General features: G+C 35.3%; 1 pseudogene; it reads right to left on the bottom strand.

Moving 5' to 3' along the window:
• Positions 1 to 22,002: 22,002 nt before the first annotated feature.
• On the bottom strand, positions 22,003 to 22,101 carry LOC132315271 (small nucleolar RNA R71; annotated as a pseudogene).
• Positions 22,102 to 25,267: the final 3,166 nt, after the last annotated feature.

The raw sequence follows: 25,267 nt of genomic DNA, 5'->3' as shown, positions 1-25,267 counted from the left end.
TAAAATATTTGAGGTCGAATTCAAGTTTGTCATATAATTTTGCATCAATTTATTTTATTTTTCTTAATTTTGTTGCATTATTATTATTATTATTTTATTTGAAAGGCAAAACAAATATACAGAACAAAAGAGAAATTTAAGGGGATAGCTTAATGACAAAGACTCTCTTTACATTTTGAAAATCGGGAGTTCGAATTCTTTTAAGGCAACCCTAGAATTTTTTTTAAATTACTACTCGGTGGTTGTGAGATGGGATGATTGCATATTCTGGTGGTAGATTATTACTCTAAAGGGCACTACACCATTATCATCATAAAAAAAAAAAAATGTTATATATATATATATATATATAATTGTGTGGGGTCCCCAAACGGATTAAATCATCCATGAGGTCATTTTTTGCGTGGAGAACAAGACCATAATTGTGGCTTATAAGGGACGCTTCATTTTGAGCCTATAAAAGGCTATGCGTATGTACTGCTTTGATACACACTTGAATGAAAAGCTATTTCATTTCTCTCTTTTTCTGTTATACTTTCTCTCAAAGTTATCTTATTTCTCTCACTAAATATTACTCTCTTTCTCTCTCTCTCTCTATATATATATCTATATAAATATACATATATTTATTACACGTTATCAGCACGAACTCTATCCATCTCAGATTTGAAGGATAAACTCTCTCACCCTCTTTCTATCTCAACTATATATCTCTTTTGTGATATTAGTTTTGATAGATTGTTGGGTTTGTTTGCTTTATCGAAGAAAATTGTATTTCTGACTTCAAAGGGTAAGAAAATTTGAATTATTGATTATTGTTCATAAAATAAATTTGTTCAATTAAATGATATATGTGTTTACACAATGGTCGGTTTTACCACCTTTATTATTTAATGATTTATGACTAATTTTACCGCCTTTATTGTTTAATAATTTATTCACTATGGCTGGATTTACCGCATTTGTTATTTATATAATTCATATTATGTTATTGTTTCACTTAATGCCATTTTATTTATTTATATACTTTTATATTGTTGTCACATCTAGTTATTTTTAAAATGTCAAACTTGATAAAGCTAGAATTCGTGACCTTGGACATTTTTGACAAAAATTATTTATCTTGGATTCTGGATACTCAAATCCATTTAGATGCCATGGGTCTCGGAAATACAAATAAAGAAGATAATGATGCATCATTACAAGATAAAGCGAAGGCTATGATTTTCCTTCGGCGCCATATTAGCGAGGAGTTAGAAACTGAATATCTCACTGAAAGAGATTCACTGTGTTTGTAGAAAATTTTGAAAAAAGAATATGATCATAAAAAAACAGTTATCCTCCCAAAGGCTCGGCTGATTGGCATGATTTTAAAATTATGGCTGAATATAACTTTGCCCTATTTAAAATCAGCTCTACATTGAAATTGTGTGGTGATACCATCACTGATGAACTTTTGTTGGAAAAAATATTTACCACATTTCACGCCTCAAATGTACTCTTACAACAACAATATCAAGAGCATAGATTTGAAACATATTCAGAACTTATATCATGTTTACTTGTGCCAGAGCAAAATAACGAGCTTTTGTTAAGAAACCAACAGTCTTATCCAACTGGATCGACACCGATCCCTGAAACATATGTTGCCTCATCCCGTGGTCGTGGTGGTAGAAATGGCTATAACAATGAATATAGTCGTGGTAAAAATAACTACCACAATAATGAATATGGTCGTGGTAGAAATCACTCCTATTACCGTGAAGGATACCAATTCTCAAATTTTCGCAATCAGAGATCCACACCATATCCTCAAAGGAGAGATTATAATGAAATGAAACAAGTAAAAGGAAAAGATATGGCTCAACCTCCCAATGCACATGATAATACTTGTTATCGGTGTGGAATGATAGGGCATTAGCAAAGTATTTGTCGTACACCTAAGCATCTGGTTGAATTTTACCAAACCTCAATGAAAGAAAAGGGGAAACAAAAAGAAATAAATTTCATTGATCATGATAAGCTAATTGACATCATAAATCTGAATGTATCAGATTTTTTTGAGGACCGCGATGGAAAGATAGACTTCCTGATTGGTGATGGAAATGTCCACACCAATTAATCATATTTTCATTTTATGTTCTGTCTATTATATTATCTTCAACAAGTTTTTATTTTTCTTGTATTAAAGTTTTTATTTTCAAGTCTGTATTAAAGTTTTTTTTGTTATAAATGTTTCTTTTCTAGTAAAGAAATTTACATAAATAGGAATGGATCTGACTAGTTTCAAAATAAATGGTGAAGATATATGTCTTGCAGATAGTGGAACGACATACACAATTATTCGAGATCAAAAATATTTTTCTCACCTAACTTTGACAGACGCTAGTGTCAGTACAATATCAGGTCCCGCCGACTTAATTGAAGGCTTTGGACGAGCTAACATCATTTTACCACATGGAACAAGATTACAAATCAATGATGCCTTATATTCTACAAGATCTCGGAGAAATCTGTTGAGTTTTAAAGACTTGCATCGTAATGGATATCATATTGAGACCGTAAATAAAAGAAATGTGAAATATCTCTACATTACTTCCATTACTTTATACAAGAAGTTAATACTAGAAAAACTCTCTGTTTTCTCTTCCGAGTTATACTATACAACCATTAGGACAATTGAGTCAAATGTTATGATACACAAAAAATCTTGTGACCCAAAACTTTTTATGCTTTGGCATGATTGACTTGGTCACCCGAGGAGTACAATAATGCGTCGAATTATTGAAAATTCACATGGGCACCCACTAAAGAATAAAAAAATCATCTTACCAAATAATCATCTATGCACCACTTACTCATAAGGTAAGTTGATTACTAAACCATCCCCTTCAAAAGTCATTGTTGAATCTCCCCCATTTTTACAACGAATTCACGGGGATATATGTTGGCCAATTCATTTATCTTGTAGACCATTTCGCTATTTTATAGTCTTAATTAATGCCTCAATATGATGGTCACATGTTTGTTTGCTTTCTACTCGTAATGTTGCATTTGCTAGACTTCTTGCTCAAATTATCAAATTACGGGTACACTTTTCTGATTACCCAACTAAGATAATTCATCTTGATAATGCCGCTGAATTTTCTTATCAAGATTTTGATGACTATTGCATGTCAGTTGGAATTAATTTTGAATATCCTGTTGCACACACTCATACTCAAAATGGTATGACCGAATCTTTTATTAAAAGACTTCAGTTAATTAGTCGTCATTTACTTATGCGAACAAAATTACCTGTTTCTGCCTGGAGACATGCCATATTACATACTGCATCATTAGTTCGTATACGACCAACTGCTTATCATAAGTACTCACCATTGCAACTTATTTTTGGTCAACAACCAAATATCTCTCACATACGAGTTTTTGGTTGTGCTGTATATGTTCCAATTGCACCACCCCAACACACTAAAATGGGTCCTCAACGTAGACTTAGAATTTATGTTGGTTTTGATTTTTCATCTATTATTAGATATCTTAAACCTCTGACAGGTGATGTCTTTAAAGCACGATTTGTTGACTGTCATTTTGATGAGGTTGTTTTTCCACCATTAGGGGCAGAAAAGGCACAACAACAACATGATATTACTTGGAATGCCCTGAAATTATATCATTTTGATCCTCACACAAATCAATGTGAACGAGAAGTTCAGAGGATCATTTACTTGTAAAATGTTGCAAATCAATTACCTGATGCATTTACTGATACAAAGAAAGTAATAAAAACACATATACTAGCTGCAAATATTCTAGCATGAATTGTTGTCCCTGAGGGACCTTCTGTCAGTAATGCAGCAAATGCATCTAACACACGCCTGAAGAGTGGCAGACCAGTCGATGCAAAAGATATTGCTCTTTGTAAGAGGAAATCACAAAGAAAAATTGGCACTCCTGAAGAGGCCACAAAAGAAGTAACAGATATTATTGATCAATTTGAGATAATAGCCTTTGATAAAGCAGAGGCTCTTGATGAGATCCAGGTACCTAAAAATGATGAAATAATAAATATTGATGAGGCAAAGACAACAGATGATGATATGGCCTTTGATGAGGCGCATACCCTTGATGAGGCAAAGGTACCTGCAAATGATGAGATATCATTAAATTATAAAACGAGATGGAATAGAAATGAAATTGTTGTCGATAACATATTCTCATATGTCGTTGTTCTTGACATTGATAATGAAAATCCGAAACCTCAAAACGTCGAAGAATGTCTACAAAGAAATGATTGGTCAAAATGGAAAGAAGCGATATGTATTACCCCCGATATTTTAAAGTATTTATTAATTAAAATTAATTGCTTTTATTTTATTTTAAAATGATTTGTTTGGGTTTAATTGTTTTTATTTTTATTTTTAAATGATTTATTTTATTTAATTGAGTGCTTAGATTAATTATCTTATTTTAATTAAATTATATTTCGTAATTATATATGATGATTGTTTGTGTGTGCACTTAATTATTGATTGAATTGTTGGTGTGTTGATTTTATTGGTATGATGTGACTTTGTTGTAATTTCTTACTTTATTTATGTGCGTTATGTAATTAATTATTTTTAATTTAAGTGTTTATTTAATTATTTAATTTATTTAAATTAATTAGATTTGGGCTTAAAGGAAGTTGGACCGAAGGATGTGGTCTTGGGCTTGAAGGTAGCCTTGTTGGATTAATTAATAAAGGCCTATGGTTATGTGATTATTTTAATAATTCTTTTTGTATAATTGTAAAAATATATTTAATTATATATTTAATAAGTGTTATGGAAGGATATATATATATATATATATTAATCTATAGGTATATATCATTTAATTATTTAATGATTAATTATGGAAGGTTTTATATGGTAGTCATAATTGGAAAATGATTAAGGTATTAATGTGGTTATATATACACATAGGATTAATTTATTAAGAAGATTTTTCACATTAGAAAAATAAGAGAGGTAGAGAGAAAGAAGAAGATGAGGCTGATAAAGAGGAGGCCAGATCAGAGAAAAAGGATGCCAGAATTAGAAGAAACAATTAAAGCTTAAAGCGTCGATTTCATTTTGAAACCTTCAGGCGAGTTCTTCTCTAACTTTCCTCTTAGAACTCATAAGGATTTCACCTTAAGTATCAATGTTTAGATTAAATTTATTTATTTAAAATAATGTTTAGATCAGAATAATTAAAATTATAAATTATTATATTTAATTTTTGAATTATTAGAATTTAATTTATATATATAGGTGTTGTATATATTTTAAAATCAATCTATAGGTGGATCTATAACCCAAGAAGTTATTTAGGATTTATAGAATTTTTGAGAATTTTCTGTAATTTTATAGAATTTTCTGGTATTTTTCTATAAATCTTAGGAATTTATTAGTTTTAATTTCCTATATTTCTTTGAAAAATTATATATATATATATATATTGTTTTATGTATAGGGTGGATGCTTAGGTTAATCAAGGAGGGGGTTCTGGTTTAGTGTGGTGTAGCCTAGTATAACTTGGTGGGTGTGTGAATTAGAGCCATTGAGGGTTGAAAATAATATGGATTTATTCAGTGTGGTGCGATACATGGAATGATGGTGGGCACGCTAATTTAGTCCACTAGATTATTTAAAAGCAAGTGGAGTGATCTAGTGTGGCCGTATGCGTAGAAAGATGTTACACACGCTGATCTGGGCCATTGGATTAATTTAATATAAGTGGATTGATTTAGTGGGGGAATATACATGTGAGCTCAAGTGAGCTAATCTGGTGTGGGCGCATTCATGTGAGCTCAATGCTATAATCTAGTGTGGGCGAGCTCACAGAAGCTGAAAGATTCCAGCCAATCAAAGCGCGCTAGCACACACAGAGCTTGGATCCAACGTATGGGCACGCGTGGGAAATCCTTGTTGACCTGATTCAACACTTGAAATTGAAACGGTCATAACTGAGTCATCTTAAATCGAAACTGGGTCATTCTTAAGCTTAAATATAATGATTTTTCGTCCTTTTTCCAATGGTATCAATTTCATTCTCAAATTTCTATCATACTAAAAGATATTTACATTTTAGTGAGATGGTGTTGGAAAATTATTTAAGCTGATATGGAGTATTTATGGGAAACAATTTATGACAATATTTAGTAACATTTAATTTGTGTAAATATCATTAATTAATAGTTTGGTGATGGAATGAGTTATATATATACTTAATTATATATGTGTATATATGATTTAATTAATTTATGTTTAGGATAGAAGGAAATATATATATATATATATATATATATATATGTATATATGATTTTAAATAATTAAGAATTATTATCGAAGGTATTATACATATATATATTGTATAATATATGGGCATATGTATATAAATCATTTAAGATAATTAAATTATTATTATTATTTGATATATTATATTAGGTTGGTTATTAAATTAATCTTATGCATATAATATGCATGAAATGGTTATGTGTGAATTAATTTATTGTTAAGTTTAAAGTTGATACATAATTGAATTGCAGGCATGGATGAGTTGTCATAGGCGTAAATATATTGCCTAAGTATTTGTATGAATAAAATACATACATATGAAGCATGGTTGAGTTGTTAATTTAAAAGTATAAATATATATACTTAAAATGAAGTATGGTTGAGTTATCAATATATAAATAAATATATTTATAATGACATGGTTGATTTGCCAAATGTATAAATAATATACTTGTGGAGGTATGGTTGAATTGTCAATGTATAAATAAATATTTTTATAATGACATGATTTAATAAATATACTTGTGGAGGTATGGTTGAATTGTCAATTTATAAATAAATATATTTATAATGGCATGGTTTATTTGCCAAAGCGTAATTAAATTGTAATGTGTTAGATGATTAAAATTTCATCTACGGTTATTGAGTGTGTAAGTTAGTTTATGATTAGATATTCTTATATTAGAATAATATAGTATTTAACGGTTAATATATTATTTTATATTAATAAAATAATATTGATGTAGACATGAATGATTTGTCAAAGCTTGGATATATATTGGATATGTGATTTAAATAATTACAATTATTATTAGGGATTGGATTAAATATATTATTCCTTTAATTATATTTTATTATTTAAATGGTTTAATAATTGTTTAGGATTGAATTAAGGTTAAAGGAATTTCTCTTTAAAAGAAATTGTGGATTGGTTTAGGAATGATTATTAATTTAATCATTGTTTAATGGTTTTAAATTTAATGAACCTATTAATGGATGTGATTAGTGTATTATATATCATTATTTATATATAAGTGTATCATTGTTTATTAAAGATAAAAACTTTAGTAGGATTGGTTTTGGTGAGAGATGATTTGATTATTGGTTTTCAGAGGCCTGGTAGAGAGAACTTGCTCGTAGGGTTTAACCCGCGATTTATTTTTCAGGTTATTAGAAGTTCCAAGTCTCAAGGTTGAGGATCCGCAGCTGGAGGACTTATCCATTATTTCTATTTTATTTCAAAGTAGTATATTATTACTCTAGTATGTATTGATGAATTTCTGGATAGTGGATTTTGGTTAAGGGGTTCTTGAGTTACGGGATTCCCGAGCTATAACTATTCGAGAGTTATTAATGGATTTATTATTTATAGATTTTCCTTTAGCGAGTTATTTATTTATTTGTACTCTGTGCTTATTTGAAATACTTTAATTATTCTGATATCCCCTGGTTTTGTGCGTAGACTTGATCAACCCGTGTTCCAAAATTAGGGGGTATCACACGATACAAGCAGAACTAAATTCAATAGTTAAACGTGAAGTATTTGGACCTGTAGTTTAGAAACCTGAGGGTGTTAATCCTGTTGGGTACAAATGGGTATTTGTACGAAAGCGTAATGACAAAAATGAAATCATGAGATACAAAGCCCGACTGGCAGCTCAAGGTTTCTCACAGAGACCTAGTATTGATTATAAGGAAACATACTCCCCTGTGATTTATGCACCCACATTTAGATTCATATTACATTTAGTAGTCACTGAAAGATTGCATATGCACCTAATGGACGTGGTTACAACATATTTATATGGATCACTAGATAGTGATGTTTATATGAAAATCCCAGAAAGATTTATAACGCCTGAAACAAAACCATGTAATATGTACTCGATAAAATTACAACGATTCTTATATGAGTTGAAGCAATCTAGACGAATATGGTACAATCGCCTTAACGATTACTTACTCAAAGAAGGGTATGTGAACAATCATATTTGTCTATGCATTTTTATTAACAAATCAGAATCTGGTTTTATTGTTGTTGCAGTATATGTTGATGATCTGAATCTTGTGGGAACATTGGACAATATTGAAAAGACGACCACTTATTTAAAGAAAAAATTCGAAATGAAAGATCTCGAAGAGACAAAATTCTGCCTTGAGTTGCAGGTTGAACATTTTTCAAACGATATTCTCATCCATCAATCAACATATACAGAAAATGTTCTGAAACGTTTTTATATGGATAAAGCCCATCCATTGAGCTCTCCAATGGTTGTCCAATCATTTGACATCAAGAAAGATCATTTTCGTCCTCGAGAGGATGATGAAGAACTCTTTGGTCATGAAGTGCCCTATCTTAGTGCAATTGGTGCTCTTTTGTATCTTGCAAATTGCACAAGACATGACATAATTTTTCCAGTCAATTTATTAGCAAGTACAGTTTTGCACTAACCCGCAGACATTGAAATGAAATCAAACACATATTGCATATCTTCGTGGTATAACTGATATGGGATTGTTTTATTCAAAAGCATCAAATTCTCAATTAATTGGATATGCAGATGCCAGTTATCTCTCTGGCCCACATAAAGCTTATTTACAAACATGATATGTGTTTACCTGTGGCGGCACTGCTATATCATGGCAATCTATGAAACAGACAATGATTGGAACTTCTTCAAATTATTCTGAAATATTCACAATTCATGAGGCAAGCAGGGAATGCATTTGGTTGAGATCAATGATCTAATATATTCGAACAACATGTGGTCTCTCATCAATAAAAGAAAGCCCAACAGTATTATATGAAGATAATGCAACATGCATTGCACAGATGAAAGAAGGGTATATTAAAAGTGACAGGACCAAGTACATCTCACCAAAATTCTTTTATGTACATGAATACTAAAAAAATGGTGATATTGATATTCAGAAGATACGTTCATGTGAAAATCTAGCAGATCTATTTACTAAAACTCTTCCAACTACAACATTCAAGAAGCTGGTGCACAATATAGGAATGCGTTAACTAAAGGATTTTCAGGGTTGAACTAATGAGGGGGAGCAATTGATCAAAGAGGTATTGGCATATTGTACTCTTTTTCCTTCGTCCAGATTTTATTTCAAATGGGTTTTTCCTGACAAGGTTTTAATGAGGCAATTTTTAATCTATGCAATATCATTTTCAGATATACAAAAAAACTGTACTTTTTTTCCTTTGCTAGGGTTTTGTCCTACTGAGTTTTCCTTAGTAAGGTTTTAACGAGACTTATTCTTAATGTAGTATTGTGGACTCCAAAGAAAAGCGTTATATATATATATATATAATTGTGTAGGGTCCCCAAATGGATTAAGTCATCCATGAAGTCATTTTTTGCGCGGAGAACAAAACCACAATTGTGGCTTATAAGGACGCTTCATTCTGAGCCTACAAAAGGCTATGCGTATCTACTGCTTTGATACACACTTGAATGAAAAACTATTTCATTTCTTTCTTTTTCTGTTATATTTTCTCTCAAAACTATCTTATTTCTCTCACTAAATATTACTCTGTCTATGTATAAATACACATATATTTATTACAAAAAATTAAAAATAAGAGAATAGAATGCACAAGATAATGGGCCTAACGAAAACCCTAGCAAACAAAAGAACAGTGAAGGTGTAAAGCCCAACCCATCGTAAACACAAGCCACTTTAGGTCCAACCCACATATACATGTCTCACCACGCAAAAATAAATGGCACACATAAATGGTTTTCCTTTTTAGAAAAGGAATGAAGTATATTTTTTCTTCTAACTTTTAACCAAAAAAAAAAAAAAAAAAAAAAAAAAAAGGGGGAGAAAAAAGGGAATGGAGTGTGTGTGTGTGTGTGTGTGTATATATATATATTAAAAAGTTTTGTAAAACAATTAATTTTAACTTCTTACACCTTTAATTTACCCCAATAATAAATGGCACACATAATGGTTTTACTTTTTAGAACAGGAATGAAAGTATATTTTATCTTTTAACTTTTGAAAAAAAAAAGAAAAAGAAAAAGAAAAAAAGGGAATGGAGTGTGTGTGTGTGTATATATATATATATATATTTAAAAAGTTTTGTAAGACAATTAATTTCGTGAGAAGTTAATAAATAGCAATACTGGTATGCATAGACACCACACTATCTCATGTGGGGGCAACCGGGAGAGCTGTCACCTGGACCAATGGTGCAACATGTATTCCTACAGCCACTATTGTTGATGCTATATTTGGAATTAATTCCAAAAATGGACATTTTCAAATTCTAAGAATAGAGAGTTTCATATTTGTGGCATAATTAATTCAGAAAAAACCAACACAACTCTACTTAAAATATCTTCTTAAAAATCCTAAAATAAGATCTAAACAATCAGTAATATCAAGAAAAAGAATAATAGAATAAGGTAAAAAAAATATGTAATAGCCAAAATAATTGGAAAAATGAGGGAAGCTTCATGCTTAGCTACAATGGAGGAAGGCCCTATAGCTAAAAGTTTAATATAGATGGTGGTAAGATTACCTCCCAATCTCGTCTCATACATAATTTGTAGTAAATCATAAAAATATTACTAATGTTACATTTGGAGTACTGAATTAGTAATATAAATTTGAAATTAGAGGAAATTAAACTTAAATTTCAAACCGAGATCTACTCTGAAATGATACGTCAGGGTCACTTGGTGTTGGTTATCAATGGCAATCCAAATTGTTTTGGCAATGGGATCAGTTCCTTATTTTGTTGTGCTTTTGGGCTTTGTTTAGACCAAGGTGAGGGTGCGCACAACCAAATTGATGGATACCTGTCCAAATACACATTAAAAAAAATATTGAGAGACAAATATTAGGGTTAAAATTTCAAATTTAGGATTATGCTTATAGATATCATACAAGCATTGACCACTCATCTAATTTTAATTAGAAGAGTTTGTCAATCCAAAATTGTGACATACCACTCCGACATTAAATTTCATATCTTATTAAACTCACATCTCAACCCAACTAGACATGGGATACGAGAATTCAACGGTCTTAAAAATTTTTTAAAAATTTCCTATTTTTAATTTTGTGATTTTAATCTATCATATATACACAAGAAACTTTGTTTTTTATAATACAAATTCATGTATGTTTTACTCAACTGATGAGGCAATATAATCACATGAATTGCATTTTTAACATGAATCTGACATTTTTTATCATTTTTTTGTATACTGATCAAAGGCACTCATAGCATTTGTTGATAGTAGTTCGTGAGTAGGATGATGAGGAGATTATTCCACGTAAGCCAGGTGTAGGTGCAAAAATTCGTTCAACTTTGACAAGTCAACGAATTCTCTACAATTACTACACCCAAAATAATAATAGAAAAGAAACAACGAATTAGAGAATTTGTACAGAGATGGAGGGTATTTTGATGATACAACCGAACCTAGGATTACCTAGATTGCCTACGTATCCCGCATGGAGCGCGGGAATCAGGTCAGAACGTAGTTATGGCGATGAGAATTGGATCTCTATTTTTGGGGACTTGCCCTTTTTTCTGTGTCTCCTCTATTGAGGGTCCTGAGCCCTTTTTATATAGGAAAAACCATAATCGATTCCTTTTAGGACTCGCATTGCTTGTCCCTTAAGAATATGAATTATATCATACTTTCCTTATAACATGGATTTACATTATTTGGTTTCCATAGATTATAATTCTTCTTCTAATAGAATTGTTACTAAAAATGGGTTTAGTAACATATTCGTAATTGGGCTTGGGGTTTTATCATCTTGGGCCTTCTTAATAAGTTCAGCCTATTATGCTTAGTTAACATGGCCCAAGCTTCTTGTAGAGGCCCAATTTGAAGGTTGAATAGTCTCAGTATTTGTGTTAGTCCCCTTATGTGCTGATGTGTCTTGTCTTAATTGGAAGGGGAGATTTTTGCCCTTACACTTCGCCCCCAATCCCCTTTAGTTTGACATGGTAGTCATAACTAGAGGGAATTGAAAAATTGAGACAGTATGCCTTGAAGGCAGTGACTTATATTTGTTTTCTTGGAAAATACGAAGACCCAAAATCAAGGCTTTTGAGGAGGTTATAGTTGAGGTGCCCCCATGCTCAAAGGTGGTGTCTTATGTTGAGCCTTCTTCTGTTCAAGCTATTGGTGCTTTTATTTTTTCAGATTGACGGCGATCACTCTTGGTGATTAGCTTGGGTGACTAGCCTTAATGAATAATGATGGTGATCATTTTTAATGATCATCCTAGAGATCAACATAGTGTTTTTCTTGAGCAATTAGCTTCAACTTTCTTGATTGGTATTCCGAGGTAATTTATTTTTATCCTCGGTACTGCTCTGTGCTTCAGAGGATATGATATGAAAATTTTAACCGTCGATTTCTTTGAGTTCGAGGTAATTTTCATGTCATTTTGTTCCGCGACACTTTTGTGCCTTAAAGAAATTTTGAGGTACTCGGACTCTTGAGGTCTGAAGGCGAATGTTTATTCCTTGGCAGCTCTTTGTGCCTTAAAGGAAACTTGAGGTCCTCGGACTCTTTGAGATTCGAAGACAAATTTTATTCCTCGGCCGTGAGCCTGAGAGGAATTGTATTGTACTGGACTCTTGAGGTCCGAGGGCATGTAGTTCCTCAGCCATGAGCCTGAGAGGAACTGTATTATACCGGACTCTTGAGGTCCGAGGTATGTAGTTCCTCGGCCATGAGCCTAAGAGAACCTGTAACGTATCGGACTCTTGAGGTCCGAGGTAGTAAGTTCCTCGGCCATGAGCCTGAGAGGAACTGTAATGTATCGGACACTTGAGGTCCGAGGCATGTAGTTCCTTGGCCATGAGCCTGAGAGGAACTGTAACGTATCAGACTCTTGAGGTCCGAGGTAGTAAGTTCCTCGGCCATGAGCCTGAGAGGAACTGTAATGTATCGGACACTTGAGGCCTGAGGTAATAAGTTCCTCGGCCATGAGCCTGAGAGGAACTGTAACGTATCTGACACTTGAGGTTTGAGGTAATAAGTTCCTCGGCTATGAGCTTGAGAAGAACTGTAATGTATCGGACTCTTGAGGTCCGAGGTAGTAAGTTCCTCGGCCATGAGCCTGAGAGGAACTGCAACGTATCGGACTCTTAAGGTTCGAGGTAGTAAGTTCCTCGGCCATGAGCCTGAGAGGAACTGTAATGTATCGGACTCTTGAGGTCCAAGGTAGTAAGTTCCTCGGTCATGAACCTGAAAGGAATTGTAATGTATCGGACACTTGAGGTCCGAGGCATGTAGTTCCTCGGGTATGGGCCTGAGAGGAACTGTAACGTATCGAACTCTTGAGGTCCGAGGTAGTAAGTTCCTCGGCCATGAGCCTGAGAGGAACTGTAACGTATCGGACTCTTGAGGTTCGAGGTAGGAAGTTCCTCGGCTATGAGCCTGAGAGGAACTGTAATGTATCGGACTCTTGAGGTCCGAGGTAGTGAGTTCCTTAGTCATGAGCCTGAGAGGAACTGTAATGTATCGGACACTTGAGGTCCGAGGCATGTAGTTCTTCGGCCATGAGCCTCAGAGGAACTGTAACGTATTAGACTCTTGAGGTCCAAGGTAGTAAGTTCCTTGGCCATGAGCCTGAGAGGAACTATAATGTATCGGACACTTGAGGTCTGAGGTAATAAGTTCCTCGGCCATGAGCCTGAGAGGAACTGTAACATATCGGACTCTTGAAGTTGGAGGTATATAGTTCCTCGGCTATGAGCCTGAGAGGAACTGTATTGTATCGGACTCTTGAGGTTCGAGGTAGTAAGTTTCTCGGCTATGAACCTGAGAGGGATTGTAATGTATCCGACTCTTGAGGTCCAAGGTAGTAAGTTCCTCAGCCATGAGCCTGAGAGGGACTATAATGTATCGGACTCTTGAGGTCAGAGGTATGTAGTTCCTCGGCCATGAGACTGAGAGGAACTGTAATGTACCGGACTCTTGAGGTCCGAGAGCATGTAGTTCCTCGGCCATGAGCCCGAGAGGAACTGTATTGTATCGGACACTTGAGGTCCGAGGCATGTAGTTCCTCGGCCATGAGCCTGAGAGGAACTGTAACGTATCGGACTCTTGAGGTCCGAGGTAGTAAGTTCCTCGGCTATGAGCCTGAGAGGAACTGTAATGTATCAGACACTTGAGGTCCGAGGTAATAAGTTCCTTGGCTATGAGCCTGAGAGGAACTGTAACGTATCGGACTCTTGAAGTCCGAGGTATGTAGTTCCTCGGCTATGAGCCTGAGAGAAACTGTATTGTATCGGACTCTTGAGGTTCGAGGTAGTAAGTTTCTCTGCTATAAACCTGAGAGGAACTGTAATGTATCGAACTCTTGAGGTCCAAGGTATGTAGTTCCTCGGCCATGAGCCTGAGAGGAACTGTAATGTACCGGACTCTTAAGGTCCGAAAGCATGTAGTTCCTCGGTCATGAGCCTGAGAGGAACTGTATTGTACCGGACTCTTGAGGTCCGAGGTAGTAAGTTTCTCGGCTATGAGCCTGAGAGGAACTGTATTTAGGCCAGATAGTCTAAACTTAAAAAAAGAGAGAATATATTTTCTTTTCTTAATATCTCTTTAGGGCTGCTTATATTACTCCCTATTATGGAAGGTATTGCCCCCATGAAGGAAAGAAAAATATGTCTCGTTTGATGGCGGCAATGTAGATAATTTTCATGTAATTATACGCATTGGCACTCTCTGTGCTTTGGACGAGTTTACATGAAAATTTAACCTTCGACGTATTTGAGTTCGAGGTAATTTTCATGTAATTTTATGCATTGGCATTGTTTTGTACCTTAGAGAATTTTTTCATGAAAATTTAACCTTCGACTTATTCGAGGTAATTTTCATGAAATTTTATTCCTCGTTGCAGCTCGTTATGTGTTAGAGGAATTTTGAAGTCCTCGGACTCTTGAGGTCCGAAGATGAATTTTATTCCTTTTTGTAGCTTGTTATGCGTTAGAGGAATTTTGAAATCTGCGGACTGTTGAGGTCCGAAGATGAATTTTATTCCTCTTTGCAGCTTGTTATACGTTAGAGGAATTTTGAAATCTGTGGACTCTTGAGGTCCGAAGATGAATTTTATTCCTCGGCAGCTCTGTGTGCTTTAAAGGAAGTCTGAAATCCTTAGACTCTTGAGGTCCGAAGATGAATTTTATTCCTCTTTGCAGCTCATTATGCTTTAGAGGAATTTCGAATCTGCGGACTCTTGAGGTCCGAAGTTGAATTTTATTCCTCGGCAGTTCTGTGTGCTTTAGAAGAAATTTTGTTTTTTGGTGTCTGGTATCTACAGACTCTTAAGGTTCGAGACTTTTTGAGGTTAAGTTTGCCCCCACTTTTTGGTGCTTTGACGCCATATATAGTATAACTACATAGTTGGAATATTTGCTACTTCACTTGGGGATCGATCTTTATTGCGATGTGAATAAATCAAACCTAAATATTAATCAACACACGAACATGGAGCAAATACAAAGTTATTCGTAAACAAAGTTATCAGAAGCATGTAAAATGATTACATGTAGCATATAACAACTGATTAAGGGAAAGAAAGAATTTTAAGAACTTCTTATGTATCACAATTGAATTTGTAATTAGAAATTCTAATTAGTAACAAGTATTTACTCGTTCTTGTTTATCAAGTACATTGAATTTACTCAATGCATGTAATATTTTAGGACTTCAAGTAATAGACTAAATAGCACAGCTCGTGCATTCAATAATGCCTTTGGCCTCGGATCTTTATGCAAGTATAAATTTCAGAAGTCAATGTAGAGGGTCAAACTCTTCTTTTAGTTGAATAGTGATGAAGTTGTGCATCCCTCTGAAGAGTCTGAACCAACAATATCAAGTGTTGTGGTCCTAAGGCTCTGATCAATTATCAACCTTCAGTGAATAACTAATGGATATAATCTAAAATTCTGATCAAAGTCAATTGTGAGCAAAACAGCTAGTGGATATAACTAAAATTGCAATGCTGAAAACCCTCGATGAGGGAGAGAGGGATGAATCCGTAGAGGATTATAGTCGAAGAAAGAGAGACTAAAGAATCTGTTGAGTGTTGACAGAGACAGAAGTTCAGGTGGTCTCTTTTTTATATTTTTACTTAATAGAGTATACTGAATAAGCAATTTCTTTCAAACTGACTCATAAATCTTTATGTATAATGAGTGTCTACATGAATAACAAAATATGATTGCATCATGTGTAATATATATATATATATATATATATATATATATATATATATATATATATATAAAATTTGTATCATGAAAAGCTTAACCTAAATTGTAAAAATCAAAGTTGGGAAACTTATCTGATTAGAGAGATTCGCGTCTGAAAAGGCCTGGGATGTTTGAAATACCCAGCCAATAAGTCAGCTGGAGTTTGTGGCGTTGAGCGGCAACCCATTTTTAAGAATTTTCTGAAAGCCTTTGTTTCGCCGTTAGTCTTGAAAATTGAATGCTGGGAAGAACTTTGCTGACCTAAGAGCCCAACTCCTTCAGGTTCTTGGAAGACAAAACTATCGTTTGTCGTTTGTTTCACGTGCGTTCCAATAAGCATATTCAAGCTTTGAATGCTCCAGAATGAGTCCCCAATTTGAATTGGCAATTATATATATATATATATATTTATATTTATATAGATTTGAATGCTCCAGAATGAGTCCCCAATTCGAATTGGCAATATAAATTTTTTTATTTTATTTTATTTTTTCCCAAAACTGGGTTACCATGAAACCAGTTCTCAAATGAGGTTACAAAGCGGGCTTAGTTTTGGACTAACCCAAAACTGGGACAGCTTTGCTCTTGCAGCCAAACAGTGGCTATTAGGCTATATATAGGCTATATATAGTCTATATATAAACTTTTAGTCTACAGAGGAGGCGAACAATGAGAAGCTTGGATGTGGTGGACGGCGGGCTATTCAGCCTGTGGGCGACGGCTAGACAAAGATAAAGATGGCCGGCGAGCTCGCGGCAGAGATGGACGGCTGGTGAGATGGAAACTGCCGATGAGACAAATCTGCGAGCTTGGTGAGGACTTATGGCCGGTGATGATGAAGATGGTCAGCGAGCTTGCGGCAGAGATGGACGGCTGGTGAAAAGGACGGTGATGGCCAGCGACTATGGTTGGGCTTGATGGCAACCGGCTCGGATGGATTCTGTTCCGGCCGTGAGGACGGCGAATTCGGCTGAACTCGCGGTGGGCTTGATGGCAGCCGGTGATGGGTGAAGATGGCTGCTAAGAGAGAGCTGAAGTCTCGGTGATTGGACAGTTGCGTTGGTGGGTAAAATAGGTTTGCAAAGTTGTTTGACATTGGCGTTGTAGATACGAAGGCCGAACTGCTCGAGTTCAGGCTGAACTTTATCGAAAACCTGTTGCTTAAATGATTTGTTGCTGCGGAAGATCTCTTCCATGGTCATGGAGGCGGCGAGGACACGAGTCTCGCCCTTGAGCTCTGTGACATGGTTGAAGTACTTGTCATGGGGTAATATGAGCCTGGTATACTTGAGCATGCTCTCAATCATCCTCCACTTTGGGGCCGATGGTGAAGACCGCCGGGTGGACGAACAGAAGCTTCTCAATGCCATGGCTCGTAATTCGAACGTGTAGTTCTCCCGAGTTAGGTCCGACCTTGACGCATTTCTGGCCAGGTCGTAATCACCTCTTCTTAGCAAGCCTGATGTGTGGATCTATGACGAAAGATCCAAGGATGGTAAGAAGCTCAGACGGAGCAGCTGTGCGGTTCATGATGTGGATCTAGATCTAGAGAGAGAAACTAAAATGGGTTAGAGTAGCAGTATGTCTGCAGAGCGATTTTCCATGCCCGTGAGTGCAACATTGTAGCACGAAATAGTAGATCAACAGAGGGCTTCTGAGACTAATTAAACATTCTCCCTAACTAGTGCTTATATAATAATTATGCATGTTGGATTTGTTGCTCAATATTATATATATTCAAAATTAACAGGAATTTAAGATCAGAACACTTATCTGATTAATTTATGGCTTTTCGGATTCGGATAGACATCTGATTACCAGGGCAAACACACATGATGCCTCTTGGGTTTTCCATTCATCGGCCTTGCTACGCATTATTGCCTGAAAGCATATTAAGTGGCGTTGTTGATGGAAAGAACCTCGTGGGCCGGCTTGCGTTTTTGGACGTCGACACTTGTTACATGGAGACCTTTGGCCATGATAGTTATTGTTGGAGAGGACTTGGGTTCAAACCCTGGACTTGAATATTTTAATTTCAAGTCACATTGCTGGATTTGGAGATTTTAATTTGCAGTGTTGTAACTTTGGTGCGGATATATTTCTATACGATTCCCACAGATAGCGTCAAAGTATAGGTGCAAAAATTCGTTCAACTTTGACAAGTCAACGAATTTTCTACAATTACTACACCCAAAATAATAATAGAGAAGAAATAACGAATTAGAGAATTTGTATAGAGATGGGGGGTATTTTGATGATACAACTGAACCTAGGATTACCTAGATTGCCTACGTATCCCGCATGGAGTGCGAGAATTGATGAGCGCTGAAAAATGCGTATTTAAACCCCTTAAGCTTAGACATTCTAGTACCTTTATCTATCTTACTTTACCGTTTTAGATTGATTTCGTATTATTTCCATTTTCAGGCACTCATCCCAAAAATAAGCTAACTCAGCTAAATAAGAGTTTAAATGAAGCAATTCTGGGATTGAACAAAGAAAGGAGCAAAGTGGAGAAAAAAAGAAGCAAATGAAGCCAAAGGTGGGAAGCAGTAAAGTTCGATTGATCCAAGTCCAAGGTTCGATCGATCGAACAATGATCGATCTCAGCACTTCAAGATAGATCCAAGCCTTGGGCCAAAAGCAAAAAGTCCAAAGTTCGATCGATCCAACACCACCCTTCGATCGATCGAACACTTTTGCCCTTATTGAAATGATTGATCCTATCCACAGCTGTACCACCCACTAACCACTTTTGTCCTTTTCCCAAAAATATCTCCCAAAATATCTCGGATTTGTCTTTTCCTAAAAAGGTCAATCAGTTGGATTGATCCGGCCTAAGTTCGATGGATCTGAGCCAGTTCGATCGATCCAAGTCCAAGGTTCGATCGATCGAACTTCCTCCAATGCGAAAAAGTTAAATTTCCATCTCATTGAAAGTTGTCCTTTATCCAATAATTAAGGAATATTGTGTGCACGACCCCAGCTCATTTTGGGTGTCATTTGACCTACCTATATAAGGATAAGGATTGCTTTTTACACATGAGGCTAATATCATTTTCATATTATCTTTTAGAGAGCAAGCTTAGAAGAGGAGGCTAGAGACACCGTTGGAGACTCTTCATCAACCAAGGAGCAAATCTCTTCCATGGAGTTAGCCCTTGAAGGTTGGAGCAACATCACCATGAGTGGCTAGACATCCTCTTGGGGCTAGAGTTAGCCCCAAGCATGCTTTCTATATCTTAATCTTGTGTATTATTGAGGGATTAGTGTTGTAATACATGTTCTGACGCTTTTATATATATAAATCTTGTTTATTCAATCATTTATGTGGTTTAATGCTTCCAATTGATAATTTCATTCTATCCATATGTCTATATATGCTAGAATAGATGTTAATGTGCTTGTCTCTAGATTTTGTGTTATTGATGCATGTCTATGTGTATTGATGCTATAGATTTGGAGATTGTCAAGACATAGTGCTTAATGGAATGCTTTTGTGATTCTCTTGATGGTTCATACTTATTCCTTGATGGATTGTGCCTCTCCCTTAGTTTATTTTCATGCTAGTAGTGTAGTTGTAGTGTAGTGTTAAATGGGAGGACAATCCATGCATGTTGTTTGATGATCCAAGCTTTTGAATGCAAATAGCATATGTCTCTAACCTTGTGTTGTATTTGGATTGTGAGCTTAATGAAAGGATTAATGACTTGTTTTGATCTATTGTGCATTTCACATGTTGTTTAGACAATATATACTTCATTGCTTAGATATATTATGCCTTTCACATGATGTTTAGACAATACATGCTTAACTAGTCATTCTTGCTTGTTGAATCAACCAAACACACACATACACCAATATTGCAACACACCATTTGCCCTCATTAGTCACTTATCAATGGTATAGAAATGCATTGCTTGGTGGTGATCTCAAAACCCCAAGACTCTTCTCTCTCTTACTTACTCTTAGTTGCATTATTTTGTTATCACTTAGTTTAATTTAGTTGCTCTCTAATCAACCAAACAACCAATTGTTTGATCACTCGACCTACTAGCCCTAATAGCAATTCCACAACCTTGTTAGATCCTCACAATCCCTTGGGACGATCCCTACTCGCCCTAGCTATATTTTTAGTGAAGGTAGTAGTGGCTTCTATAAATGTAAAACTCTTAGCCCTCGCCTTAAATTTCACACTGTTAAGCTTATGGTAGGACGACGACCATAGTTTTTGGCGCCGTTACTGGGGATTGATTGATTTGATTAGGCAACATCGGATTTGTGGAATCAATTAGGATTAGTACTCTTTTGATCGTGTCTTTACTTTATTTTTATTTTTCTTTTTGGTTACTTATTGTGTTGTTCTTACTTAACTAGGTGCATTGTTGGAGAGGAAACAAGCAAAGGAGTATTCAAGTTAAACAAAGAAGAAAAAAGATAAAAATTCTAAAAATTTGCTAAGCTAAGCTTTAAATTTGGAGTTGAAGTGCTAAAGGACCTTTGTGAGACTTTCTTTACTCAATCCCTTTGTTAAATCGTCGGCCCACGTGGAGGCTTATTTTTAATTGTTCTTTGCATCATTGTTGTTAAAGCATGGGAGTATAAATTAAGTATTTGTGGAAGAAGTCTAATTGCATTGTTGTGAAGGCAGAGTGTTTGTCATTCTTTGTATTTGTTGTGTTTTGCATTGTGGATGCATGGACGTTGTTCATTGAGACCAACTCTTGTCCCTCTTGATTTGCATCTTGAATCAATCATTAGAAATCCTAGGGGAAGAGGAAGTTCAAATAGAACCAATCTATCAATGGATGACCATAATGATAATCATGTTGAGGACTTTGGTCACATAGACCAACAAGGTATCCTTTATCCCAATGTGCACAATGAGAACATAAAAGTACCATTAGGCATGCCTAGGCCATTCATTCACCAACCACCATAACAACAAGGCCAAGTTCCATATGGAATGCCAAGGCTAATGTATGCTCCACAACCTTCCATCATCAATCAAGGGATTCAAAACCAAGGTGTTCATGTTGCACCTCAAGTAGCTAATCCACATCTTGCTTTAAGAGACCATTATGTGCCTAACGAGTATAATGCACCAACATGCATCCAATTGCCTCCATTTAGAGCGCATCATTATGAAATTAAGCCATAAACCATTCAAATGCTTCCTAACTATCATGGATTTCCAAGTGAAGAACCTTACAAGTATTTGGATGAGTTTCTTGGAGTATGTTCCACCGTAAAATATACGGACATGCCGGAAGAGGTTTTAAGACTCAAACGTTTTCCATTCACCTGAAAAGACAAGGCAAAGTATTGGTTTAACAATCTTAGGCCTTTTTCAATCACTTCTTGGGTAGAAATGCAACAAGAGTTCTTGAAGAAGTACTATCCGGTTTCTAAGACCAATGCCATGAGAACCTCAATTCGAGAATTTTTACACGGGGATGGAGAAATGTTTCATGAGGCATGGGAACGCTTCAATGAATTGCTTAGGAAGTGTCCACATCATGACATGCCCAAATGGCAATTAGTTCAATATTTCTTTGAGAGCTTCTCGGACAACTATAAGGGTATGGTTGATGCTTCCATGGGTGGCTCATACATTGATAGGCATGAGGATGATGTGTGGCATCTTTATGAGAGCATGAGTGAAAATTCTTTGCATTGAACACTATCATCCAAGAATGGTAGAAATTCACAAGGTAGGAAGAGTGTTGGCTTACATCAGGTCGACCATTCAAATGAAATAGCCGCCGAAATGAAGTCTTTAGCTCGAAGGTTTGATCAATTTTTGATTAACTAAAACTCGGCGAACCAAGTATCTTCCTTCCCTAACCATTCTCATCGTGCATCAAATGAAACATGTATAACTTGTTCTAGTGTTCTTCATTCTACTTCTCATTGTCCTCATGGACAAGTGCAAAATGAACCTAATGAACAAGTCAATGCAGCTTTTGTGAACCAAGGGAACAAACCTTATGGTACTCACTATAATCCAAGTTGGAGGAATCATCTGAATTTCTCTTGGAAAAACCAAGGAGAGGGCTTAAACCCTTCCCAAGGCGGTTTTTAAGGGAAGTACATTCCACCTCCATTTCAAAACCAAGGATCCCAAGGTTATAGACCTTATCAATCATAAGGGAATCAATTTGCTAATTCTCATTTTCCCAACCAATCTTATTCCCAAAGTAATACTAGAAGTCCCGCCTTTGAAGAAAAAGTTTTGAATGCTTTGGGCACTTTAGAGGCTAACACACAATTGCTTCATTCTCACTCTCAATCTATTGCGAAGCTATAAACCCAAGTAGGGCAAATAACAAGCACTCTCAATGCAAGAGAGAAGGGAAAGATGCCTATTAATGCCCCACCTAAGCAACAATGTGTTATGGAAACCCATTCCTCATCGGAAGGCCACACCATTGAACATGTTAATGTGGTGACTACCTTACGGAGTGGTAGGATTATGGACAATCAAGTTGGAATGTCCAATGAAGAGAGTGAACCGGTGCAACCTTAAGTTGTCACCCGTCCCGTTTGACATCCCATTCCTCCTTCATTGCATATACATGATGTTGTGAATGAGAAAGTTTTGAAAAATGTGTTTGAAAAAGAAGTTTTGAAAAATAATGTTGAAAAAGTTTTGTTGAAAAATGATTTGAAACAAAATGATTTAAAAACTTCTTGTGTTGAAGAGAGTTCAAAAGAAAATTTTGAAAAAGTGTTTGAACCAAAAGTTTCATTTCTGAATGCCTTAAAAGGATCCATTTCAAAAGACAAGCAAAAGGCAAAAACCAATGAAATTATGGAAATGTTTAGGCAAGTGAAAGTTAATCTTCCACTATTGGATGCAATCAAGCAAATTCCGGCTTATGCCAAATTCTTGAAAGACTTGTGCACCCAAAAGCGGAAGAACAAGAGCTAAGCACTAAGAAAAGTGGTTTTGACCGAGCAAGTAAGCTCAATTTTGCAACATAACACTCTTCCAAAGTTTAAGGAACCCGATTCACCCGCTACATCATGCATTATTGGTGATCATATCATTAATCGGGCGCTTCTTGACTTAGGAGCAAGTGTTAACCTTCTTCCATACTCGGTTTATGTCAAATTGTGCCTAGCTGAATTGAAACCGACGTCGGTAGTTTTGTAACTTGCCGACCGATCCATTAAGAAGCCTAGGGGTATAATTGAGGATGTTTTGATAAAGATTGATAAATTCTTCTTCCCGGTTGATTTCGTTGTCATAGACACGGAACCGGTCCCCAATCCTAAGAGCCAAATTCCCGTTATCCTTGGTCGTCCCTTCTTGGCAACCGCTAATGCCAACATCAATTATAGGACGGGGATAATGAAGATCTCATTTGGCCACATGAAGGTGAAGTTAAATATCTTTAATCCCACACCCAATTCATTTGACAAATATGAAGGAGAGGTTAATGTAGTAGATAAATGTCATGATCTTCATTGTCAAGGAAATGAGCTTTTGTGTAAGACTAAAACTTCCAAAGGATTATCTACCTTGTATTCTCAAAGTCTTGTTTCAAATTCTTGCTTTGAAAGGGCATGGAAGCCCTAAGGTTGTAATTGCATATACAAAGGATTAAAAGTTTCTTTTGAGCTTAATCCAACAAGTTCTTCAAAGAACCATTTGTTGGGTGGAGTTCAAAGCATCTATCACCGTAACAAGGAGGGGATGCATTATAAGATCTTTGATCTGGGCTAAAAGAGCCTAATGTCTTGCTAGAGACGTTAAAAACTAGCAAAAGCATTCGTAGGGTGTCAAAACCCTATTCCTCCCTCATTTTTATCTTTCATTTCATTTCTTGCGAAGTCTAGATACTTGTTTTTGGTTCATATGCATTGAAAGGAACTTTGGTGAGGATTGCATAAGCTTTCATGTCATTATTGAGCATTCTGCATAGTTTGATCAATCTCAAACCTGAGTTCGATTGATCGAACTCCATTCTGTATCCAACACTTAGAAATTTTTTCGACCTGCAGAAACCTGCATCCAAATCACCTCTCTGTCCCATCGTTCGAACTAACTCTTAGATTGATCAAGAGACCTTCGATCGATCCAACATCCAAGTTCGATCGATCTCATGATTCAACACTTAGAAAAATTTTGAGCCTGTATAAACCTGTATATTTCACCTCTCTGTCCCATCGTTAGAAACATTTTAAGATTGATATGAAGTTCTTCAATCAATCCAACTTCCAAGTTCGATCGATCTCATGTTCCAACACTTAGCCAATTTTTGAACCAAAAACCTGCATATTTTTGCTCTCTGTCGGATCGATTGAACTCTTGTTTTGATCGATCTCAATTCTCCATTTCATTTTTTGATTTTGTTTTGACTTTTAAAATTTTAAAAATCCAAAATATTTTCATTTTTATTTTATTTTATTTTTCAAAAAGTTTTCAAAAATTCAAAAATATTTTAGTTAGTTTTTAATTATTATTGTTTATTCAAAAAAAAAAAAAAAACAAAAATATTTTCTTCTATTTTATTTTATTTTACAATTTTTAATTTTAATTCTAATTTTTAATTTTAGTTTTGCATTTTTCAAAAATTTCAAAAATCCAAAAATACTTTGCAGAGAGTTCATCAAAGTTTGATTGATCTCAGTTAAAGTTCGATCGATCGAAATGTTTTTAAAATAGACCTGGAGGGTCTCAAGA

This window comes from Cornus florida, unplaced genomic scaffold, assembly GCF_030987335.1.
Source record: "Cornus florida cultivar Cherokee Brave unplaced genomic scaffold, ASM3098733v1 CherokeeBrave_3.0.0_Hap2_Chr06, whole genome shotgun sequence".
Lineage (NCBI taxonomy): Eukaryota > Viridiplantae > Streptophyta > Magnoliopsida > Cornales > Cornaceae > Cornus > Cornus florida.
The sequence above is the reverse complement of the archived record's forward strand: the minus strand, read 5'-3'. Positions and strand labels throughout refer to the sequence as shown.